Consider the following 26,887-nt stretch of genomic DNA (forward strand, 5'->3'; position numbering starts at 1 on the left):
AGCTAGTTGGTGTTCCCAGAATTCCTGCAGTTTGGGCTCTGACACAATGGAATTTGTTCATAGACTACACAGTCACGGTCTTCAGTCTTTTACTCCCAGCCCTGTTTGTTCTCTTTTTCTATGTCTGTTGGTCTGTTAACATTCTAGTTTTAGTTACTCCTCAAACATCCTAGCACCGTTCAGAGAAATAAATTACAAATTAATCTAACCCAGCCCATGTGGTCGATGGCCTTGATCTATGATCAAGAAAGGTAATATAATTCTCGTTCTGGCATTTTTCGAGTTTGGCTGGTACCCTTGTGTACACGCTGAGTATTAGAGAGTAAGATGACTGGAACTTCAGGCTAAAATAATATTACGTTGGAGCATTATAAAAGTCATTTTTGGAGGTTTCTCTTATTGAATGAGTCATTACACTACAGATGCCACCTTTTGTACTCTGAACAGCCTTTGCAGAGAACCAAAAACAACCAAAACACCTTAAAGGTTGACTTGCAGATATTGAGATGAGCGAGATGCAAGACTTCGCTCTCACACAGTCACACACTATCTGCGCATGTGCATGGGTTTGTATCACGCTGTTACAGCATGGTAGCTAGTGGACTATAAGCTGAGAAGTTGTGCGCTCCCACTTCAACACTTAATTGTTCCAGAAATAAAATCAAATAAAATTGGTTACATACATGTGTTTAGCAGATGCTATTGTGGGTGTAGTGAAATGCTTGTAAATTGACCTACCATGCTGTTTTCTTTCTGCATCTACATCATATCACTGAGTCTACCTTTAAATAGTCAATAGGGCGAGTTTGGAATACTGTTGACCAGTCTTTTGTAAATGTCCACTGTGTGTACTCTAATGTACATTTGTTAAACACTTTGGTTTGGTTATGGGGACAGGGTAAGTTGAGCTGCCTTGGGGTAAGTGGGTGAAAATGTCCTGTGACAGTGAGTGATGGTGCTGGTAGGTCAAAGTTGAATTATGTGATATATTGTATATATCTTAAATATATGCCTACATTCAGATATACAGTTGAAGTCGGAGGTTTACATACACCTTAGCCAAATACATTTAAACTCAGTTTTTCACAATTCCTGACATTTAATCCTAGTAAAAATTCCGTGCCTTAGGTCAGTTAGGATCACCATTTTATTTTAAGAATGTGAAATGTCAGAATAATAGTAGAGAGAATGATTTATTTCAGATGTTATTTCTTTCATCACATTCCCAGTGGGTCAGAAGTTTACATACACTCAATTAGTATTTGGTAGCATTGCCTTTAAATTGTTTAACTTGGGTCAAACATTTCGAGTAGCCTTCCACAAGCTTCCCACAATGAGTTGGGTGAATTTTGGCCCATTCCTCTTGACAGAGCTGGTGTAACTGAGTCAGGTTTGTAGGTGTCCTTGCTCGCACACACTTTTTCAGTTCTGCCCACATATTTTCTATGGGATTGAGGTCAGGGCATTGTGATGGCCACTCCAATACCTTGACTTTGTTGTCCTTAAGCCATTTTGCCACAACTTTGGAAGTATGCTTGGGGTCATTGTCCATTTGCAAGACCCATTTGCGACCAAGCTTTAACTTCCTGACTGATGTCTTGAGATGTTGCTTCAATATATCCACATGATTTTCCTCCCTCATGATGCCATCTATTTTGTGAAGTGCACCAGTCCCTCCTGCAGCAAAGCACCCCCACAACATGATGCTGCCACCCCCGTGCTTCACGGTTGGGATGGTGTTCTTCGCTTGCAAGCCTCCACCTTTTTCCTCCAAACAATATGATGGTCATTATGGCCAAACAGTTCTATTTTTGTTTCATCAGACCAGAGGACATTTCTCCAAAAAGTACGATCTTTGTCCCCATGTGCAGTTGCAAACCGTAGTTTGGCTTTTTTATGGCGGTTTTGGAGCATTGGCTTCTTCCTTGTTGAGCAGCCTTTCAGGTTATGTCGATATAGGACTCATTTTACTGTGGATATAGAAACATTTGTACCTGTTTCCTCCAGCATCTTCACAAGGTCCTTTGCTGTTGTTCTGGGATTGATTTGCACTTTTCATACCAAAGTACCTTCATTTCTAGGAGACAGATAGCATCTCCTTCCTGAGCGGTATGACTGCTGCGTGGTCCTATGGTGTTTATACTTGCGTACTATTGTTTGTACAGATGAACGTGGTACCTTCAGGCATTTGGAAATTGCTCCCAAGGATGAACCAGACTTGTGGAAGTCCACAAAAAAAATTCTGAGGTCTTGGCTGATTTCTTTTGATTTTCCCATGATGTCAAGCAAAGAGGCACTGCCTTTGAAGGTAGGCTTTCAAACTCTCTGTTCAATATCACTTACCCTTCCATTTCTTGACCAGTTGTCTGGGACAGGAATATTATTTAAATGTACCAATTCATAGGCACGTTCTCTGCATTTTGGCCACTAAGCCCATGAAACTGGTCCGCTAGATTCTTGATATGTTTAGCAAGCTCAGACTCCATATCATCCGACAAGACTGTGTGCCTCTGCTTCACTGTCATGGCCTTTCTTTCGCACAGGTACATTTTATTTTTTGTCAATGTACCTCCAGTGTCATTCAGTAAACATTTTTACATCCCTTGCTGCTGCTCCAATGGACTTCTTTCCTTCTCTAACTTCCTTCGCTGCTCATTCAAGAACCTCAAATGGGGGCTAGACCCATTCTTGTTTTACGTTTGTATACATGGGGCATGATGATGCATGTTCTGTAACAGTAAAAATCCACTATCTTGAGGTCATATACATGACACATTGCAAAAATACTATGCACATTATGCATAAAACAGACAAAATGTATACATAATTCATATGGGGTATGGTGGCCCAAGACAAACTATTAGCCCACACAACTAGGATGCACATTAATGCTAGTTTTAGGACCTCATATTATAGCCTATAGAGACCCCAAGTAATATATAAAAAAAATCTTCAAACTATCTACTTTGGTTTAGATTCAAGCATCACGAAACCTATAACACCATCAATTAATTTGACTTTGTGAAAATCTGTTTTTTGGACCTAACTTGCTTAACATTTTTTCCATGTGGTTTCTTCTTTCACAGACTCCATGAACTGATGACCTCTTTCTAAATAGTTGTTCACATGTGTCACGAAGTCTACCGAAGGTGGCTCCTCTCCCTGTTCGGGCGGCGCTCGGCGGTCGTCATCGCCGACCTAGTAGCTGCCACCGAACCTCTTTTCCTTTTCGTTTGGTTTTGTCTGGTTTTGTGTTACACCTGTTTTGAGTTAGGTAATTAGTGGGGTATTTAGTCTTGCTGTCTGGGTTTAGGTTTTTGTGCGGGATTGTTCGTTGTTTTCTTGTCGCGGGGTTTATGTGGGGTATTTTTGTTGTCTACTGTCTTTTTGATGAAGATGCTTATTTTGTTGCTGGACTGTTTTCCAACCCTGTTGAGGTGGACATTGTTATTTTTGTCTGGTTCATTTTTCCTTGTTCATTTCCTATTTTGGATTTGTTGGAATTAGGAAAATAAACACCCTACTCCGTATCTGTGGTCTCCTGCACCTGACTTCACCCCATCATTCTAGTGAGCCGTGACAACATGATTCATTTTGTTTATGGTTTCTTAGAAACGAGGTTGCTCAACTAACTCTTTGGCTCAACTTACCCCACTCTCCCCTACTGGGGAAACTGTTGTGAGAAGACAGGAGTTGTGGAATTTGAGTGTGCTGTGTTGGCACCATTTTAGCAGCATATTGCCAAAATGCAGCAGACATTCTACTGGGAGGAAGAACATTTATATTTTTCTGGAATGCTTGCTTCCAGCCGTATGATAAAGAAACTTCCACTAGCCACTCCTCATAGCAGGGAGCTCACAATAAACACATGGATTCCAAGAATGATCAATGCAGTGTTTTAGCGATGAACAAAATGTGTTTGCTTCAGAAGTGGAAAAACTGGTTGCAATGACGCCATGGTCTGGTTGTATACTGATGTGTAAGAACATTTCGCTGACTTATTTTTAGGTTATACATTTGGGTAGATTGTTTTCTGCCGCGTAAACTTGATTAATTGCAAAAAATGTCATAAATCCGAAAATCTCAGCGTGTCAGTTGCTGTCCCTTCATGCCTTGTGGCTTTACAACAGGCAACTCTTGCTCTGTCTGAAAACAGAAAGGGCAACTTTTACTAACTTTTCAAACAATCAAGCCAAGCCCAAGTAATTCCTTTTCATTATGTCCGGAGCTGAACAAGTAATTGCATATCTGATGGCTGGCTTTGCTCCACATTCGCCTGGCACAGCTTTACCCCCACCCCCCCTTTTCTCTGTACCCAGGGTAGACTGGCATGGAACACACTGTGTGGCACTCTGGATTTTTTTAGGGGGGGTTGGGGGGTGAAAGAGGGAGTGAGGGTGAGTTAACTAGGTCAAATAGAGAGTGGGCCAGTCTCACACTCCTACCCCCTCTGCCTATATCGAGAAGTGTAGGGGTTGTGAGTGTGTGTGTTTGTGTGTGTCACCCACCCACCCATGACGTTTTTGGATTAATACACTCTCTGTTGGGATACATTGGGAATTCAGTACTTTGAGTTCTACAACACTCCTGATGAATCCACATTGGATAAGTGCAACACAGTTCACCAGTACAGTTCAACCGATTCAAATTTGAATTGATTGGGACATCCACATGGCCTGGTTTAGTACACATATCAACAATTGATAATCCAAGCCACTGCATTTTGGAATTTAATACAGTACATGGCTTTGTCATTTGGGAACATTGAGAGTGCTGTTTTTTCAGCAATGCTACATGACTGTATCTGTATGCCTACGGGGCTCTGTGACAGTGGTTTAAAAAGCTGGAGTGAGCCAGATTGGTCTTGGAGCACTGTGCAGGGTGCACAGCTGCATTTGTAGATGTTATTTGTCTGTCAGCGTTTGACATGCTGAGTTTGACGTACCGGGTTAGCTTCTAGTCTTGACTGTTTCTTTGCTGACCGATGCGTCTCAGGCTGTGTTATTTTGGACAGAGGAGAGACAGACAGAGAGAGGAGAGAATAAAACAATGAAAATAATTTAGAAGGAAAGAAAAGAGTGAAATAGCAACAAACACATCTACCAAATATTGGCCTTATCTCTCCTCCAGACATCCAAGCACCATGCCAAAAGGTAACTCCTCTCTATCCTCTACCATATCCAAAAGTGTCCCTTCCCGCTCTCCAAAAAGACTGTTCACTTCACACTAGATTTGAACCCTTAGTCAAGACTGCCCTCTTTACGCTGTCATAAGCTTGCAGAGAAAACAGATGTCATATCATAACTGTGTCAACATAGGTCAATAGGACGACTACTAACACTCACATGGCCAGATTCAGCAGTTGGCCTAACTCACAAACTGACCTCATATTATGACTGTTGTAATTAACTAGCATTAGTTGATTATGATAGCTGATAATATTGCAGGGATTCATGCATGCCAGCATAGAGTTCTATATGAAGTGCTACCAAAGACCGGGGTCAATAATATCCTGGATCTTATAATCATTTGCACATTTTAAACCCCAAACCATCCTGAGCTAAGGTGAAGGCCAAGGAATTGCTCTAGTCCCAATATCAAGGACACCTGCTCTTTCCATGACATAGATTGACCATGTGAATCCAGGTGAAGCTATGATCCCTTATTGATGTCACTTGTTAAATCCCCTTCAATCAGTGTATATGAAGGGGAGGAGACAGGTTAAAGAAGGATTTTAAAATTGAGACATGGATTGTGTATGTGTGCCATTCAGAGGGTGAATGGCCAAGACAAAAGATGTAAGTGCCTTTGAATGGGCTATGGTAGTAGGTGCCAGGCCAGTTCCTAATGTTTAGTATACATTGCAATGGCTCCTTATGCGGCTTATACAACAAGACAGAAACTACTTTCAGTCCATGGTGCAATCATACACAATCAATTGATTGATTTGTCAATGCACACTATCAATAGTGTCAATAAAAGGACAAAAGCTGTGAATTGGAACCACAGCACTTCTCAATCCACAAGCTGTCACTCAGAACACGGCTGATATCACTCAACACACCATAAGACACAACCATTCAAGGGCACAGCATTCAAAAGGATTGGACTCTTTTCTAAGTAATTCTTCCACTATGCAAAAGGTACCAGTGCACCACCGGCAGGCTCCAAACTGTAGAGTAATCCTTTCCGGATCACAAGTGATTTTCACAAGGGCAGGGTGAATGGCCAACTGCTGTGGCCAGCCTTCTCCAAATGTTTACAGTCATGTCGTCGACATCTGTTCCCCAGAGGGGACTGAAAAATAAGCTCTGGACCGTGCATTTCTGGGGGTCAGAAAGGTCAAGCTCAAGTGGATGTTTATATTAAAATCCATGCTTCACCATCCTTACAGTGAAACATGGTGGTGGCAGCATCATGCTGTGGAGATGTTTTTCAGTGGCAGGGACTGGGAGATTAGCCAGGATTGAGGTAAAGATGAACGGAGCAAAACACAGAGAGATCCTTGATGAAAACCTGCTCCAGAGCGCTCAGGACCTCAGACTGGGGTGAAGGTTCACCTTCCAACAGGATAACAACCCTAAGCACACAGCCAAGACAACACAGGGGTGGCTTCAGGACAAGTCTCCTATTCTTCTCTGCAGGCCCTCTCAAGCTCTGGATGGAGAGTGTTGCTGCACAGCTATTTTCAGGTCTCTCCAGAGATGTTCGATAGGGTTGAAGTCCGGGTTCTGGCTGGGCCACTCAAGGACATTCAGAGACTAGTCCCGAAGTCACTTCTGCGTTCTCTTGGCTCTGTGCTTAGGGTCGTTGTCCTGTTAGAAGGTGAACCTTCAACACAGTCTGAGGTCCTGGAGTAGGTTTTCATCAAGGATCTCTCTGTACTTTGCTCTGTTCATCTTTGCCTTGATACTGACTAGTCTCCCAGTCCCTGCAGCTGAAAAACATCCCCACAGCATGATGCTGCCACCACCATGCTTCACCGTAGGGATGGTGCCAGGTTTCTTCCAGACGTGACTCTTGGCTTTCAGGCCATAGAGTTCAATCTTTCATCAGATCAGAGAATCTTGTTTCTCATGGTCTTAGAGTGTTTAGGTGCCTTTTGGCAAACTCCAAGCGGGCTGGCATGGCCTTTTACTGAATGAGTGGCTTCTGTCTGGCCACTCTACCATAAAGGCCTAATTGGTGGAGTGCTGCAGAGATGGTTGTCCTTCTGGAAGATTCTCCCATCTCCACAGACGAACTCTAGAGCTCTGTCAGAGTGACCATCAGGTTCAAACCGATTGCTCAGTTTGGCTGGGCGGCCAGCTCTAGGAAGAGTCTTGGTGGTTCCAAACTTCTTCCATTTAAGAATGATGAAGGCCACTGTGTTTTTGGTGACCTTCAGTGTTGCAGAAATTGTTTGGCACCCTTCCCCAGATCTGTGCCTCGACACAATCCTGTCTCGCATCTCCGGACAATTCCTTCGACCTCCTGGCTTGGTTTTTGCTCTGACATGCACTGTCAACTGTGGGACCTTATATAGACAGGTGTGTGCCTTTCCAAATCATATCCAATCAATTGAATTTACCACATGTGGACTCCAATCAAGTTGTAGAAACATCTCAAGGATGATCAATGGAAACAGGATGCACCTGAGCTCAATTTCGAGTCTCATTGCAAGGGTCTGAATACTTATGTAAATAAGGTATGTTTTGAATTTTTTATAAATTTGCAAACATTTCTAAAAACTTGTTTTCACTTTGTCATTATGGGGTATTGTGTGTAGATTGCTGATAATGTTTTATTTATTTAATCCACTTTAGAATGAGGTGGAAAAAGTCCAGGGGTCTGAATACTTTCCGAAGACACTATGTCCACTCAGTATGCATGTCCCACTCAATTTGAATTGATGCATGAATACCCATAAATCCAAATGTATGGATCTAAAGTGTGTCCATCTTGGTGTCTGTGTACTTGGTGATTATAAAATCATGCGTTCTGTCTCAAAAGGCCTCATATCCCTCCTCACAATGAGACACTACTGTCTGTTTGTGAAAACAGTGTGTCTGCATCCCAAATGACATTATCTCCTGTATAATACACTACATTGGAGCAGAGTCCTATGAGCCCTGGTAAAAAGTACTGCACAATATAGGCAATAGGGTGCCATTTGAGATGCAGACACACTGATAGAATAGCAGACACTCAGTCTAGACATAACAAAAATCTATTTTCATCAGTCCAGACATAAAAGCAACAACCTTGGCTGAATCCCAATTAACCCCCTTTCCCCTCGACCCACCATTTGCGTGTTCACTCGCACTTATGCACAAGTGTCTCAAAGCTGAGGTAGTGAAAATTATGGAGGGTGTAGGGGCTAATTAGACCCTCCGATAACCACTTTGACCGAGCCAACAATGCTGGCGGCTTCAGAGCGAAATGGAATCCCATAAGGCATTGTGTTATTTTTGAGTTTCACACTAAAGAATGGAGAGGAATTAATGTTTGACTATTCCTGAGGTTTATATCTTGTAAAACGACAGGGGGGATTTGTTCATTTGAATTTCATGCTGATTGTATTATTTAAAAGTGGAACATGAATTGCATCATTCAAGTTAGGGGTGTGTCCCAAAGTTAATGGGTTATTGATACCCTCGCCACTCTCTGGAAGTCACCCTCTGAGTTTCATCAGCAACACTTGACAACGGAGGGCCTTCCGAGCGAGTTGTTAGGGGCGAAGGGGTGGTTTGGGATTCACTACCTGTCTCATCATTCTCCCTCAACCTGACAGAACATGGATTGTGTCCCGACGACCATTCAAGGCAGAGCTTATATGACACCACACTGCTGAACATGAGACCTGGTCCTAGAACTGTATGTGCTGTAGCCACAATAGTGACCGGAGTTGGCTAAAGCACAGAAACTAGCTACAGATAGGACTAGGCTAGTGAACTAGTAAGACAAAGAGAGGATTTCCCGGACAGAGATTAAGCCTAGTCCTAGAACTGTATGTGCTGTAGCCACAATAGTGTCCAGAGTTGGCTAAAGCACAGAAACTAGCTACAGATAGGACTAGGCTAGTGAACTAGTAAGACAAAGAGAGGATTTCCCGGACAGAGATTAAGCCTAGTCCTGTACTATAAAACCAGCTGTTCTTAGTACAGGACTAAACTTAACCATGTGTTTGGGAAAGTGGCAATTCTGTGCAAATGCTTGGTTCTTGTGAAATGGGGGAATAGTATATTGACCCAGGTTTCTTATATGTGGGCTGGAGGCTTCCCGAGCGTCACTGCATCATGTTGTGTTAAGTCACAATGACAAGGGAGTAGAGAGCTGTCTGTTCGTGACAACAGAGTGTGGGCCAAGCTAGATTACTGGAATAGAGGGTTGTCGTATTCCCTCAGTGTGGGTACTCCATGACTGCTCGCATACGCTTAGGAGTATGGAGTCATGTTCTCTCTCTCGGTGTTTGTGTGTGTGTGTGTGATAAGATAATTATATAATAAAGGTAAATGAATAAAGAATCCGACCCTGTCACGTAACCAATTAGTAGTTATGTAGCACGGGTAATGAATAATTAAAGTACTGAACGGAAGTCCCATAAGGTCTAGTAGAGACCCGGAAGGGAGAGAAATGTGTGTGTGATTAGTGGGCCTAAGGGAACTGTAGACATGTGAGTGTGTGACCTGACCTGAAGAGGCTTGGAAGCCACAGGGAGTAACCTTCAAGGTCCCCCTAATCTTGGGGAAAGGAACAGGCAGTGCAGGATAGTGATTAACAGTGGTGGGAAGTCCGGGGACGGATACTATTCACCTACTGTGCGTGTGTATGGGTGTGCGTAGGATATCTACTGTTTGTGTGGAGGTATGTGCGTAAGCGGGGAGGGAGCATAAAATGAACTTCTATGTGTAATGTTCTTCAGAACATTCTCTGAATAAACTGTACAGACCTTTTGCAGAAAGCTGATTCCTTGTCTAATTATTATTAACCCAGTGTCTTACAAACCTTGGGGATTAGTCAAGGCTTATTGATTGTTAATTATTATCATTGGGATTCGAAAATTCCCGTAACAGTGTGTGAGTATACATATATACTGCTCAAAAAATAAAGGGAACACTTAAACAACACAATGTAACTCCAAGTCAATCACACTTCTGTGAAATCAAACTGTCCACTTAGGAAGCAACACTGATTGACAATATATTTCACATGCTGTTGTGCAAATGGAATAGACACAGGTGGAAATTATAGGCAATTAGCAAGACACCCCCAATAAAGGAGTGGTTCTGCAGGTGGGGACCACAGACCACTTCTCAGTTCCTATGCTTCTTGGCTACAACCCACACAAGTGGCTCAGGTAGTGCAGCTCATCCAGGATGGCACATCAATGCGAGCTGTGGCAAGAAGGTTTGCTGTGTCTGTCAGCGTAGTGTCCAGAGCATGGAGGTGCTACCAGGAGACAGGCCAGTACATCAGGAGATGTGGAGGAGGCCGTAGGAGGGCAACAACCCAGCAGCAGGACCGCTACCTCCGCCTTTGTGCAAGGAGGAGCACTGCCAGAGCCCTGCAAAATGACCTCCAGCAGGCCACAAATATGCATGTGTCTGCTCAAACGGTCAGAAACAGACTCCATGAGGGTGGTATGAGGGCCCGACGTCCACAGGTGGGGGTTGTGCTTACAGCCCAACACCGTGCAGGACGTTTGGCATTTGCCAGAGAACACCAAGATTGGCAAATTCACCACTGGCGCCCTGTGCTCTTCACAGATGAAAGCAGGTTCACACTGAGCACGTGACAGATGTGACAGAGTCTGGAGACGCCGTGGAGAACGTTCTGCTGCCTGCAACATCCTCCAGCATGACCGGTTTGGCGGTGGGTCAGTCATGGTGTGGGGTGGCATTTCTTTGGGGGGCCGCACAGCCATCCATGTGATCGCCAGAGGTAACCAGACTGCCATTAGGTACCGAGATGAGATCCTCAGACCCCTTGTGAGACCATATGCTGGTGTGGTTGGCCCTGGGTTCCTCCTAATGCAAGACAATGCTAGACCTCATGTGGCTGGAGTGTGTCAGCAGTTCCTGCAAGAGGAAGGCATTGATGCTATGGACTGGCCCGCCCGTTCCCCAGACCTGAATCCAATTGAGCACATCTGGGACATCATGTCTCGCTCCATCCACCAACGCCACGTTGCACCACAGACTGTCCAGGAGTTGGCGGATGCTTTAGTCCAGGTCTGGGAGGAGATCCCTCAGGAGACCATCCGCCACCTCATCAGGAGCATGCCCAGGCGTTGTAGGGAGGTCATACAGGCACGTGGAGGCCACACACACACTACTGAGCCTCATTTTGACTTGTTTTAAGGACATTACATCAAAGTTGGATCAGCCTGTAGTGTGGTTTTCCACTTTTATTTTAAGTGTGACTCCAAATCCAGACCTCCATGGGTTGATAAATTGGATTTCCATTGATTATTTTTGTGTGATTTTGTTGTCAGCACATTCAACTATGTAAACAAAAAAGTATTTAATAACATTATTTCATTCATTCAGATCTAGGATGTGTTATTTTAGTGTTCCCTTTATTTTTTGAGCAGTGTATATACACTATATATACAAAAGTATGTGGACACCCCTTCAACTTAGTGGATTCGGCTATTTCAGCCACACCTGTTGCTGACAGGTGTATACAATTGATCACACCTCCATGCAATCTCCATAGACAAACATTGGCAGTAGAATGGCATTACTGAAGAGCTCAATGTCTTTCAACGTGGCACTGTCATAGGATGCCACCTTTCCAATAAGTCAGTTCGTCATATTTCTGCCTGCTAGAGCTGCCCCGGTCAACTGCAAATGCTATTATTGTGAAGTAGAAACATCTCGGGGGCAACAACGGCTCAGCCGCGAAGTGGTAGGCCACACAAGCACACAGCGCGTAGCTCATAAAAATCATCTGTCCTCGGTTGCAACACTCCAAACTGCCTCTGGAAGCAACGTCAGCACAAGAACTGTTCATTGGGAGCTTCATTAACTTTTTAGTGACGGGGCAGTATTCGGAAATTCGGATGAATGACGTGCCCAAATTAAACTGCCTACTACTCGGGCTCAGAACGTAGGATATGCATATTATTAGTAGATTTGGATAGAAAACACTCTGAAGTTTCTAAACCTGTTTGAATGATGTCTGTGAGTATAACAGAACTCATATGGCAGGCAAAAACCTGAGAAAAAATCCAACCAGGAAGTGGTTTGTAGTTTTTCAAGACTGGACCTATACAGTGACTTAGGGTTCATTGTGCACTTCCTAAGGCTTCCACTAGATGTCAACAGTCTTTAGGAAGTTGTTTGAGGCTTCTATGGTGAACAGAGAGCGAACAAACGAAGTTGGAAGTTGACGACACAGGAAAGGACATGGCCTCAATTGCGCGCATTCACGTGAGAGGTAGCTGTGTTCCATTACATTTTTGAAGACATTTGAATCGTCCGGTTGGAATATTATTGAACTTTTATGTTAAAAAGGCCTCGTTTGACATGTTTCTACGAACGTAAATAGAACTTTTGACTTTTCGTCGTGAAATTTTCGGCGCGCTTCCTACATTTGGAGTAGCTTACTGAATGCGCTAACAAAGAGGACATAAATGATGGACTTTATCGAACAAAACAACATTTATTGTGGACCTGGGATTCCTAGGAGTGCATTCTGATGAAGATCATCAAAGGTTAGTGCTTAATTTTAGCTGTATTTCTGGTTTTTATGACGCCTGTCCTTGCTTGGAAAATGGCTGTGTGGCTTTTATTTTTTAGGCACTGACCTAACATAATCTAATGTTTTGCTTTCGCCGTAAAGCCTTTTTGAAATCGGACAATGTCGTTCGATTAAGGAGAAGTGTATCTTTAAAATGGTGTAAAATAGTAGTATGTTTGAGAAATTTGAATTATGAGATTTTTGCTGTTTTGAATTTGCCGCCCTGCTATTTCACTGGCTGTGTCCCGCAGGTGGGACGGTAGCATCCCAGAGAGGTTAAATGGGCTTCCATGGCTGCACACAAGCCTAAGATCACTATGTGCAATGCCAAGCGTCAGCTGGAGTGGTGTAAAGCTTGCCGCCATTGGACTCTGGAGCAGTGGAAATGCGTTCTCTGGAGTGATGAATCACACTGCACCATCTGGCAGTCCGACGGACGAATCTGGGTTTGGCGGTTGCCAGGAGAACGCTACCTGCCCGAATGCATAGTGCCAACTGTAAACTTTGGTGGAGGAGGAATAATGGTCTGGGGCTGTTTTTCATGGTTCGGGCTAGGCCCCTTAGTTATAGTGAAGAGAAATCTTAACGATACAGCATACAATGACATTCTAGATAATTCTGTGCTTCCAACTTTGTGGCAACAGTTTGGGGAAGGCCCTTTCCTGTTTCAACATGCCCCTGTGCACAAAGCGAGGTCCATACAGAAAATGGTTTGTCGAGATCTGTGTGGAAGAACTTAATCGAACACCTTTGGGATGAATTGGAACTTCGACTGCGAGCCATGCCTAATCGCCCAACATCAGTGCCCGACCTCAATAATGCTCTTGTGGCTGAATGGAAGCAAGTCCCCACAGCATTGTTCCAAAATCTAGTGGAAAGCCTTCCCAGAAGAGTGGAGGCTGTTATAGCAGCAAAGGGGGGACCAACTCCATATTAATGCCCATGATTTTGGAATGAGATGTTTGACAAGCAGGTGTCCACATGACGGTTCAAGGAAGGTAAAGTGCACCGGGAGGGATGTCACTTCAGAACAGTTATCGCCATAGTGTGCTAAGCCTCCTTTACCTGCTCTCATGGAAATTATACACTGCGTAACAGAAGCCTCTGGAAAAGTATATCTCGTCAGTCTCTCTCCCTTATGGGAAAAACACGTTTTTATTTACCCCATAAATTCTCAGATAGCTTGTTACTGTATCAGGGAACAGCACAACAGAAGACCCCAGAGAATTATCCCAATGTGAAATTATTCCTCATGATAATCCTGCTGTCCTTGTATGGAATCCACTGATATCAAATCCATTGATAAATGAAAGAAGTAGATAGGTTTCAACAATAGTGCTGTTAGTTGTCAGGTGCTTTCAGATCCGTGGTCATAATGGAGAGTAGACCAGGGTCATGCTCATTAGGACAAGCAATGGAAAATGTTTGAAAACGAAAATTTGAGTTTCTTATTGGAAAAGTCCTGGTAGTTGCTCCCTGTTTTAGTCTGTTTTCTTCCCTTTGGTGCCTAATGAACACAACCTAAAAAAGGAAGCCATGTCAGACTATTAGGATGTGGCCACTGTGTTAGAGGTGCAGAGTTATTTTCTCTGTTGACACTCCCACCCATAACACATAAACACACACACATTTCCCACCCCATCCCACACACTCCCCAGCCCTGGGCCGATCCCTTTACAAAGCTGCCACAAGATGCAGTGTGCTGTCACCAGTCCAAGATGAATGGATGGTTCCTAACTCACTGGCCTATATAACTGGATGAGCCATCACTAATTGGAGTTTATTTAGGAAGGGATCTTTAAAGGCAAAAAATGCTGAGCCACAGAACATGTAAGAGGGGAAAGATGGGACTGTATGCAAATTGAAGGGGGGATAGTTAGAGACACAAAGAGAGAGAGAGGGGAAGGAGAGAGAGACGGGGGGCTGAGATACAGAGCGTGCAGAGCGTGCAGGGCGCACGCGAAATAGAGGCTGCAATACAGAACAAAAGAGAGAGATAGAGGGGAGGAAAGTCAGACACAGAGAGGGAGCGAGAGGAGAGGACAGAAACAGAAATTGAGAGCGGGAGAGAGAAAAAAAGAGGGAGGAAGGGGATTGGCCAGTTTAAAGCAGTGAGATTACCTCATGAGACTAAAGAGGGGAATATGGGGCAGAATGTGATAACATCTCTCTTGTGACCTCAAACCAAGGAGAAAAAGGCCTATGAAATAGAAATGTGAACACTCCCCTCATCTCTCTTAACACCAGCAGAGCGCTACATTTGTAACAACAGAGAGTAGTTGTCAGCGTGTGTAAAAGAGGCGAAGTCAGGTGCAGGAGAGTAGCGTGATGTAAACAGGCGCACTTTATTAAAGTTCCAAAACGAGAGCACAACAAAAGTAAAGCGCGTAAAAAGACACCACAGCAACATGAAACAATTACACACAAAACATGATGGGAAACAGAGGGTTAAATACAAGTAGCTTAATTGGGGAAATGAAAATCAGGTGTGTATGGAAACAAGACAAGAGAAATGGATATATGAAAAATGGATGGCTAGAAAGCCGGTGATGTCGATCGCCGAACGCCGCCAAGTAGCTTAATTGGGGAAATGAAAATCAGGTGTGTATGGAAACAAGACAAGAGAAATGGATATATGAAAAATGGATGGCTAGAAAGCCAGTGACGTCGATCACCGAACGCCGCCCGAACAAGGAGAGGAGCCGACTTCAGCAGAAGTCGTGACAGTACCCACCCCTTTAGCGGCGCGCCGACACCGGCCTCGAGGACGACCCGGAGGACGAGGCGCAGGGCGATCCGGCCGGCGACGGTGAAACTCCCGCAGCAGTTCAGGATCCAAAACATCTGCAACCGAAACCCAGCACCTCTCCTCCGGCCCGTACCCCTCCCACTCCACGAGGTACTGAAGGCCCCCCACCCGACGCCTCGAATCCAGGATGGAATGAACGATGTACGCTGGGGCCCCCTCGATGTCCAAAGGGGGCGGAGGGAACTCCCGCACCTCAGATTCCTGGAGCGGACCAGCCACCACCGGCCTGAGGAGAGACACATGGAACGAGGGGTTAATACGATAATCAGAGGGAAGCTGTAATCTATAACATACCTCGTTCACCCTGCTCAGGACTTTAATTGGCCCCACAAACCATGGACCCAGCTTCCGGGAGGGCAGGCGGAGGGGCAGGTTACGGGTCGGTAGCCAGACCCCGGTCGCACCGGGTCAAACTGCGGTGACGGTCTGCGCTGGCTTTCTGTCGACGCGCGGCTCGCTGGAGATGGACACGGGCGGCCTCCCATATCTCCTCCCCGCGCCTAAACCAGTCGTCCACCGCAGGAGTCTCGGTCTGACCCTGATGCCATGGTGCCAGAACCAGCTGGCACAAACACTGCCCACTCCCCTGGCCGGTCCTGGCAATAGGACCGCAGAAACCTGCCCACATCCTGGTTGACTCTCTCTACCTGCCCGTTACTCTCGGGGTGAAAACCTGAGGTAAGGCTAATCAAGACCCCCAGACGTTCCATGAACACCTTCCAAACTCTCGACGTGAACTGGGGACCCCGATCCGACACTATACCCTCAGGCACCCCATAGTGCTGGAAGACGTGTAAACAGGGCCTCCACAGTCTAGTGGGCCATAGGGAGACCAGACAGAGGGAGGAGACGACAGGTCTTAGAAAAACGATCCACAACGATTAGGATCGTGGTATTTCTCTGTGAGGGAGGAAGAGCCGTTAGGAAATCCACTGACAGATGTGACCAAGGTTGTTGTGGAACGGGTAAGGGATGTAACTTACCTCTGGGCAGGTGTCTCGGAGCCTTACACTGGGCACACACCGAGCAGGAGGAGACATAAACCCTCACGTCCTTAGCCAAAGTGGGCAACCAGTACTTCCCAGTCAGACAGCGCACCGTCTGACCGATCCCCGGATGACCAGAGGAGGGAGACGTGTGGGCCCAAGAGATCAACTGGTCACGGACAGCAGACGGAACGTACACATGCCCAACGGGACACTGGAGGGGAGCGGGCTCTGTACGCAATGCCTACTCAATGTCCGCATCCAGATCCCATACAACCGGCGCTACCAGGCAGGAGGCCGGGAGTCTGATCCATGGGCCGCTCCTCTGTGTCATACAGCCGGGACAGTGCATCTGCCTTCTTATTCTGGGAACCTGGTCTGTAGGATAGGGTAAACACAAAACGGGTAAAGAACATGGCCCACCTTGCCTGACGAGGATTCAATCTCCTCGCTTCCCGGATGTACTCCAGGTTGCGGTGGTCAGTCCAGATGAGAAAAGGGTGTTTAGCCCCTTCAAGCCAATGTCTCCACGCTTTAACCACAGCCAACAACTCCCGGTCCCCCACATCATAGTTTCGCTCCGCTGGGCTGAGCTTCTTCAAGAAGAAAGCACAGGGGCGGAGTTTCGGTGAAGTGCCCGAGCGTTGTGAGAGCACGGCTCCTATCCTAGCCTCGGACGCATCCACCTCCACTATGGGCGCAGCAACCTGGCCAAAACCCCGGATAAATGTCCGGTAGTAATTGGCAAACCCTAAAAATCGCTGCACCTCCTTTACCGTGGTGGGAGTCGGCCAATTACGCACGGCTGCAATGCGGTCACTCCATCTCCACCCCTGATGTGGAAATGCGATACCCTAGAAAGGAGACGGCCTGCTGAAAGAACAGGCATTTCTCAGCCTTGACATACAGGTCATGCTCCAACAGTCGTCCAAGTACCTTGCACACCAAGGACACATGCTCGGCGCGGGTAGCGGAGTAAATCAGAATGTCATCGATATACACCATTACACCCTGCCCAGGCAGGTCCCTGGAAATCTCGTCTACAAAGGATTGGAAAACTGATGGAGCATTCATCAACCCGTACGGCATGACAAGGTACTCATAATGCCCTGTGGTGGTACTGAACGCTGTCTTCCACTCGTCTCCCTCCCGGATACGCACCAGGTTATACGCACTCCTGAGATCCATTTTCATGAAGAAGCGCGCCCCATGCATTGACTCAATCGCCGTGGCGATAAAGAGGTAGCGGGTAACTGTACTTCACCGTGATTTGATTGAGACCTCTATAGTCAATGCACGGGCTTAAACCTCCAACCTTCTTCTTCACAAAAAAGAAACTCGAGGAGGCGGGTGAAGTAGAGGGCCGAATGTACCCCTGATGTAGGGATTCAGAGACATATGTATCCATAGCCACCGTCTCCTTTTGCGACAGGGGATACACGTGACGTCTGCCAAGAGATTTATCGCACAATCCCCCCATTGATGGGGTGGTAATTTAGTCGCCTTCTTTTTACAGAAAGCGAGAGCCAAATGGGGATGTGCACGTAGTAGCACCAACAGAAACCCCTACACACCTCCCTGAGCACTCTCGCGACCACCCCGTGAGAGCCCTCTGTTGCCAGGAAATAGTGGGGTTCTGCAGAGCCAACCAAGGAAGCCCTGGTATCACAGGAAACGCAGGATTCTAGAAAGCCGGTGACGTCGATCACCGAACGCGGAGAGGACCCGACTTCGGCGGAAGTTGTGACAGTAGGTCTATTTATATTATAGATTCATTCGCAGGCCGATTTTGTCTTGAGAGGATGATCGGGGGGATGGAACATAATTACAAATAATTTGTAGACTGCAAATTGACTGCAAGAAGCCCAAACATATATAATATTTGACTAAAACATAATAATTTCAAACCTTGCTTACATTTGTATACAATCATGTTAGTGATGCGCGGGTTGACTCATAACCCGCAGTCCCCGCGGTTATATCTGCGGGTGGTAAAAGAGGATGATAGCAGTGCTGGCTATGTTATGTGTGATGATTGTGAGGCACCATACAAATTCGACAGTCACAAGACTGGGACTTCAAATACAGTGGCTTGCGAAAGTATTCACCCCCTTGGCATTTTTCATATTTTATTGTCTTACAACCTGGAATTAAAATAGATTTTGGGGGGGATTTGTTTAATTTCAATTACACAACATGCTTACCACTTTGAAGATGCAAAATATTTTGTGAAATAAACAAGAAATAAGACAAACAAAACAGAACTTGAGCGTGCATAACTATTCACCCCCCAAAAGTCAATATTTTGTAGAGTCACCTTTTGCAGCAATTTCATCTGCAAGTCTCTTGGGGTATGTCTCTAGAAGCTTGGCACATCTAGCCACTTGGATTTTTGCCCATTCTTCAGGGCAAAACTGCTCCAGCTCCTTCAAGGATGGGTTCCGCTGGTGTACAGCAATCTCTAAGTCATACCACAGATTCTCAATTGGATTGAGGTCTGGGCTTTGACTAGGCCATTCCAAGACATTTAAATGTTTCCCCTTAAACCACTCGAGTGTTGTCCTGCTGGAAGGTGAACCTCCGTCCCAGTCTCAAATCTCTTGAAGACTGAAACAGGTTTCCCGCAAGAATTTCCCTGCATTTAGCGCCATCCATCATTCCTTCAATTCTGACCAGTTCCCCAGTCCCTCCCGATGAAAAACATCCCCCAGCATGATGCTGCCACCACCATGCTTCACTGTGGGGATGGAGTTCTCGGGGTGATGAGAGTTGTTGGGCCAAAAAGCTAAATTTTAGTCTCATCTGACCAGAGTACCTTCTTCCATATGTTTGGGGAGTCTCCCACATGCCTTTTGGCGAACACCAAACATGTTTGCTTATTTTTTCTGGCCACTCTTCCGTAAAGCCCAGCTCTGTGGAGTGTACGGCTTAAAGTGGTCCTATGGACAGATACTCCAATCTCCACTGTGGAGCTTTGCCGCTCCTTCAGGGTTATCTTTGGTCTCTTTGTTGCCTCTCTGATAAATGCCCTCCTTGCCTGGTCCATGAGTTTTGGTGGGCGGCCCTCTCTTGGCAGGTTTGTTGTGGTGCCATATTCTTTAATAATGTTTTTAATGGTGCTCCTGATCTGTACTTCTCCACAACTTTGTCCATGACCTGTTTGGAGAGATCCTTGGTCTTCATAGTACCGCTTGCTTGGTGGTGCCCCTTGCTTAGTGGTGTTGCAGACTCTAGGGCCTTTCAGAACAGGTGTATATATACTGAGATCATGTGACAGATCATGTGGCACTTAGATTGCACAAAGGTGGACTTTATTAAACTAATTATGTGACTTCTGAAGGTATTTGGTTGCACCAGATCTTATTTAGGGGCTTCATAGCAAAGGGGGTGAATACATATGCACGCACCACTTTTACATTTTTTATTTTTTATTTTAAAACAAGTAATTTTTTTCATTTCACTTCACCAATTCAGACTTTTATGTATGTTCATTACATGAAATCCAAATAAAATCCATTTAAATTACAGGTTGTAATGCAACAAAATAGGAAAAACAACAAGGGGGGCGTATACTTTTGCAAGGGACTGTAGGCCTGTTCAGATGGGTTAAATGGAAACTGAAATTTGGACACTGACTGTAGGCCTATAACTTTTCACATATCCTTAATATTAACTCCTGCAGAATTTATCATTTCTTGCAGTGAAATGATATACCAAATGTAGGCAAAATAGTTACTCGGGAACAGGAGTGGAGAAATATGAATGATTTATTTCAGCATCTTGACAGAATGCAAATGCGCAGTTAGATAGCTCATCTACAGAGGGTATCATTATCAGCATCATAAAAGCTGATAGTATTTCAACCACATAAAATATGCATCCAATCCGAACTGAAATCTTGTCAGAAACATGTTGGGTTGATTTTACAACCGGTCAAACTGATGTCATTTGGAAATTTTGCACAGAATTTTTTTCCAGTTGAATTATTTTTCTTTGTTATTGCATTTTCTCCCCAGTCCCTAAACATCTTTGCTTTGAAACAGAGATGACAGAGAACTTGACCAATGTCAACTAGATGGAAGCATTCATTCTATCGATGTATTACATTATTCTGGTGAGCAAGGGTTTATTTTAGGGCAACATATAATGTCAGAGAATCTGCATTTTTATAATTGTAGACAAGTTGACTAACAAAAAAAGCCTACCAAAATGTTGAATATTATAAGCAGAAATCAGGCCCCAAAAAAGTCCTGCACCCCCTGTCAAAAAATTATTACGCATTTTCTATATTAGCGGGTCAGGGTTGGGTGCGGGCCTCAGATTACATCATATCACATATAGTCGGGCGGTTGCAGATGGGTTATTAGCAATTGTGGGCGGGTGCGGGTGAACAAACAGCTGACCCGTGCACCACTAGATCACGTGTCTCTCTATTATGCGTGGGACTACTTGGGAGCAGATTTCCAAAATTAAAATCACTTGGGGCTAATTTCCTGGTGTTTGTACAGTCTTATGTCCGGGCCACCAGTTGGGGATTCTAGTGTATAGAGTGCCTGATTCAAAGTTGGCAGAGTTCGCTTTTTGGGCTTCAAGCTCTTCCCCCAGAAAATAACAACTAGAAACCTCCAGGCACCAGCTCCTCCCCCAATCCGAATTAAAGGGCTTCTTGATGTTTACTGCAGAGTTTTAGGAAACAGTAATCTGGGGGATCATGGGTAGGGAGGTTAGCACTGGTAAACCTGGTTGTGATCTATCACTTGGCAAATATCAGTGATCATAAATACCTGTTGAAACATGCCTCCAAAAATGTGATTACACAGCTTTGGCATGGCTTTCTTTGGTTTGAGTGGGCCAATACCCTCGTTGGTCAGTAGCATGTGTTGACCCAGTTGATTCCAATTTAAACAGGGATATGCTGGTATTAGCTTAATCTTAGCCCAAATTTTTTATTTATTTTATTTTATTTTATTTCACCTTTATTTAACCAGGTAGGCAAGTTGAGAACAAGTTCTCATTTACAATTGCGACCTGGCCAAGATAAAGCAAAGCAGTTCGACAACATACAAAAACACAGAGTTACACATGGAGTAAAACAACATACAATCAATGATGCAGTAGAAGAAAAAAATAATAATAATAATAAAATAAGACTATATACAATGTGAGCAAATGATGTGAGATAAGGGAGGTAAAGGCAAAAAAATGCCATGGTGGCAAAGTAAATAAAGTATAGCAAGAAAAACACTGGAATGGTAGATTTGTAGTTTGAAGAAAGTTCAGAGATAAAATATAAATAATATGGTGCAAAGGAGCAAAATAAATAAAATAAATAAATACAGTAGGGGAAGAGGTAGTAGTTTGGGCTAAATTATAGATGGGCTATGTACAGGTGCAGTGATCTGTGAGCTGCTCTGACAGCTGGTGCTTAAAGCTAGTGAGGGAGATAAGTGTTTCCAGTTTCAGAGATTTTTGTAGTTCGTTCCAGTCATTGGCAGCAGAGAACTGGAAGGAGAGACGACCAAAGGAGGAGTTGGCTTTAGGGGTGACCAGAGAGATATACCTGCTGGAGCGCGTGCTACAGGTGGGTGCTGCTATGGTGACCAGTGAGCGGAGATAAGGGGGGACTTTACCTAGCAGGGTCTTGTAGATGACCTGGAGCCAATGTGTTTGGCGACGATTATGAAGCGAAGGCCAGCCAACGAGAGCGTACAGGTCGCAGTGGTGGGTAGTATATGGGGCTTTGGTGACAAAACGGATGGCACTGTGATAGACTGCATCCAGCTTGTTGAGTAGGGTATTGGAAGCTATTTTGTAAATGACATCGCCGAAGTCGAGGATTGGTAGGATGGTCAGTTTTACGAGGGTATGTTTGGCAGCATGAGTGAAGGATGCTTTGTTGCGAAATAGGAAGCCAATTCGAGATTTCACTTTGGATTGGAGATGATTGATGTGAGTCTGGAAGGAGAGTTTACAGTCTAACCAGACACCTAGGTATTTGTAGTTGTCCACAAATTCTAAGTTAGAACCGTCCAGAGAAGTGATGCTGGACAGGCGGGCAGGTGCAGGCAGCGATCGGTTGAAGAGCATGCATTTAGTTTTACTTGTGTTTAGGAGCAGTTGGAGACCACGGAAGGAGAGTTGAATGGCATTGAAGCTCGTCTGGAGGGTTGTTAACACAGTGTCCAAAGAAGGGCCAGAAGTGTACAGAATGGTGTCGTCTGCGTAGAGGTGGATCAGAGATTCACCAGCAGCAAGAGCGACATCATTTATGTATACAGAGAAAAGAGTTGGCCCAAGAATTGAACCCTGTGGTACCCCCATAGAGACTGCCAGAGGTCCAGACAGTAGGCCCTCCGATTTGACACACTGAACTCTGTCAGAGAAGTAGTTGGTGAACCAGGCGACGCAATCGTTTGAGAAACCAAGGCTACTGAGTCTGCCGATGAGGATGTGGTGATTAACAGAGTCAAAAGCTTTGGCCAGGTCAATGAATACGGCAGCACAGTATTGTTTCTTATCGATGGCGGTTACGATGTCGTTTAGGACCTTGAGCGTGGCTGAGGTGCACCCATGACCAGCTCTGAAACCAGATTGCATAGCGGAGAGGGTGCGGTGGGATTCGAAATGGTCGGTAATCTGTTTGTTGACTTGGCTTTCGAAGACCTTAGAAAGGCAGGGTAGGATGGATATAGGTCTGTAGCAATTTGGGTCAAGAGTGTCACCTCCTTTGAAGAGGGGGATGACAGCAGCTGCTTTCCAATCTATGGGAATCTCAGACGACACGAAAGAGAGGTTGAACAGGCTAGTAATAGGGGTTGCAATAATTTCGGCAGATAATTTTAGAAAGGGTCCAGATTGTCAAGCCCAGCTGATTTGTAGGGGTCCAGATTTTGCAGCTCTTTCAGAACATCAGCTGAATGGATTTGGGAGAAGGAGAAATGGGGAGGCTTGGGCGAGTAGCTGTGGGGGGTGCAGTGCTGTTGAATGCAGTAGGGGTAGTTAGGTGGAAAGCATGGCCAGCCGTAGAAAAATGCTTATTGAAATTCTCAATTATAGTGGGCTTATCGGTGGTGACAGAGTTTCCTATCCTCAGTGCAGTGGGCAGTTGGGAGGAGGTGTTCTTATTCTCCATGGACTTTACAATGTCCCAGAACTTTTTAGAGTTGGAGTTGCACGAAGCGAATTTCTGTTTGAAAAAGCTAGCCTTGGCGTTTCTAACTGCCTGTGTGTATTGGTTTCTAACTTCCCTAAAAAGTTGCATATCGCGGGGGCAGTTCGATGCTAATGCAGAACGCCACAGGATATTTTTGTGTTGGTTAAGGGCAGTCAGGTCTGGGGAGAACCAAGGGCTATATCTGTTCCTGGTTCTAAATTTCTTGAAAGGGGCATGCTTATTTAAGATGGAGAGGAAGGCATTTTTAAAAGATAACCAGGCATCCTCTACTGACGGGATGAGGTCAATATCCTTCCAGGATACCAGGGCCAGGTCGAATAGAAAGGCTTGCTCGTTGAAATGTTTCAGGGAGCGTTTGACAGTGATGTGTGGAGGTCGTTTTACCGCTGACCTATTACGGGTGCAGGCAATGAGGCAGTGATCGCTGAGATCTTGGTTGAAAACAGCAGAGGTGTATTTAGAGGGCACGTTGGTTAGGATGATATCTATGAGGGTGCCAGTGTTTGCGGCTTTGGGGTTGTACCTGGTGGGTTCATTAATCATTTGTGTGAGATTGAGGGCATCAAGCTTGGATTGTAGGATGGCTGGGGTGTTAAGCATGTCCCAGTTTAGGTCACCTAGTAGCACGAGCTCTGAAGATAGATGGGGGGCAATCAGTTCACATATGGTGTCCAGAGCACAACTAGGGGCCGAGGGGGGTCTATAGCAGGCTGCAACGGTGAGAGACTTGTTTTTGGAAAGGTGGATTTTTAAAAGTAGAAGTTCAAATTGTTTGGGTACAGACCTGGATAGCAGGACAGAACTCTGCAGGCTATCTCTGCAGTAGATTGCAACACCGCCCCCTTTGGTCATTCTATCTTGTCTGAAAACGTTGTAGTTAGGGATGAAGATTTCAGAGTTTTTGGTGGACTTCCTAAGCCAAGATTCAGACACAGCTAGGACATCCGGGTTGGCAGAGTGTGCTAAAGCAGTGAATAAAACAAACTTAGGGAGGAGGCTTCTAATGTTAACATGCATGAAACCAAGGTTATTACGGTTACAGAAGTCATCAAAAGAGAGCGCCTGGGGAGTAGGAGTGGAGCCAGGCACTGCAGGGCCTGGATTCACCTCTACATCCCCAGAGGAGCAGAGAAGAATAAGTATGAGGGTACGGCTAAAAGCTATAAGAATTGGTCGTCTGTGACGTCCAGAATAGAGAGAAAAAGGAGCAGGTTTCTGGGGGCGATAAAATAGCTTCAAGGTATAATGTACAGACAAAGGTATGGTGGGATGTGAGTACAGAGGAGGTAAACCTAGGCCTTTAGTGATTATGAGAGAGATATTGTCTCTAGAAACATCATTGAAACCAGAAGATGTCATAGCATGTGTGGGTGGAGGAACTGAGAGGTTGGATAAGGTATAATGAGCAGGGCTAGAGGCTCTACAGTGAAATAAGCCAATAAACACTAACCAGAACAGCAATGGAGAAGGCATATTGACATTAAGGAGAGGCATGCTTAGCCGAGTAATCAAAGGGTCCAGTGAGATTCAGACAGCTAGCCGGGCCATAGGTAGCAAGCTGGTGGAAGATGGGAGGGAGGTCTGTTTTTACCCACCTCGTGCGTTTCCGTCTGTGGGTTAGTGGGGTTCCGTGTGGAAGGGGGGACCAGTCCAAGTTGGCAAAATAGTTAGTTATAGTGGCCCAAGAAAAGTGTCCGATAGACCTATTCAGATCGCAGCCGAAAAGACAGCTAACGATTAGCGGGCCGCAGATGGGCGATCAGGTTACGTCGCGACGGAGGGGCCAGTTGGATAACTCCCTCGGGCAGATAACGTCGGTGGTCCAGTCGTGAAGACCCGATGGGGCTCCGCATCGGCAGTAAAACGGGTCAGGATAGGTGAGTTGTAGCCCAGGAGACACTTCAGCTGGCTAGCTCAGGAATAGCCCAGGAGTGGCTGACGAAACTCTTCAGCTGGCTAGCTGGCTAGCTCCGTAATAATGTGAGTTAATTCCGTGACCGACGTTGCCAATAGTCACTCAGGTAGCAGCTAGTTAGCTGCAAGATCCAGGTGTAAATGTCCAGAGCCTGCGGTAGAAATCGGGGAAAGGAGAGAGAATAGGTCCGGTATGCTCTGGTCTGAGTCGCGCTGTACAAAAACTGGCGATAGCTTTTCGAGCTAATGGATAGCTGAGGACAGCTAACCGTGGCTAGCTGAACTTCAACGTTAGCCAGTGAAAATGGCTAAACACTTGCTAGCTTCTGTTGTGGAATTCAGATGAGGTAAATAATACTTTCTTTTTTAAATTGGTGAGGCGGGTTGCAGGAGAGTGCTTTGAGGTTGAGTTTTTAGAATTAAAAAATATATATATAAAAAGATAAGTGAAGAAAAAAAAAATATGTAAATATATATATACACGGGACACGACAAGAGGAGGGTAGAGGACGTCTGAACTGCTACGCCATCTTGGAAATTTTTTTTAAAAAATAAATAAATCAGCACCTAAACCAAAGGGGGCGGATTTGAGAAGTGTTGGCCCATGTAGGGCTTGTATTCTAGGCTTCTTTGATAGACAGTATATGTGCCCTTAATATTACCATTGAGAATCTCCAGCAGATTGGCAAATGCTTGGTGGTTCAGTCCATATTTAGGCTAGTGTATTGGTTTCATGCGAGAGAGAACCTGTTTGCCGGTGTGTCAGAAATGCCTGGGCTGATTTCTGGTCCCAGTTCGCCCCTGATCACATGATCATTTATACTGTATCACACTTTATTTGAGGAATCATCACAAACTGAGGAATTATACATTCTAATGGGGTGATGAAAAACAGCAGGGTATCTACTGTATATGAAAGAACACCGGCCGTCTTGCCCTTAGGTATAAATAAAAATGTTGCTCCAAATCAATTCATCGTTTTCTAGACAATTAAAGTGCTAAGATAAAATGTAAAATGTTACCCCTTTGAACAATTAAAGACACATTTGCATACATCTTAGGGTGGACCTTTGTTAATGCATTTTCTATTTAGTGAACCACCAAATCTCATAGTGATAATGACAGTAATAGTTTAAGCTAGCAATTTGATACATTTATCCATTTCCTCTGCTGTTGAACACAATTATTACCACTGCTTGTGAATGAAGGATCAATAATTAATACCTGAAAGAGGCTTTAAGCTTTCTATTTCGGGTGGGGAAGTTAACCTAATGTCAA

At 45.0% G+C, this 26,887-nt stretch overlaps 1 long non-coding RNA gene across 1 annotated transcript in view; it reads left to right on the top strand.

Moving 5' to 3' along the window:
* Positions 1-3,530, top strand: part of LOC106603675 (uncharacterized) — a 34,625-nt gene extending 31,095 nt beyond the window's left edge. The window contains exon 3 of the long non-coding RNA XR_001328469.3: positions 3,087-3,530. This is a non-coding gene — a long non-coding RNA (uncharacterized LOC106603675). The remainder of the gene's footprint in view (positions 1-3,086) is intronic.
* The last annotated feature ends 23,357 nt before the right edge of the window (positions 3,531-26,887 follow it).

The sequence above is a fragment of the Salmo salar genome, chromosome 04 (genome assembly GCF_965601325.2).
Source record: "Salmo salar chromosome 04, fSalSal1, whole genome shotgun sequence".
Taxonomy (NCBI): Eukaryota; Metazoa; Chordata; class Actinopteri; order Salmoniformes; family Salmonidae; genus Salmo; species Salmo salar.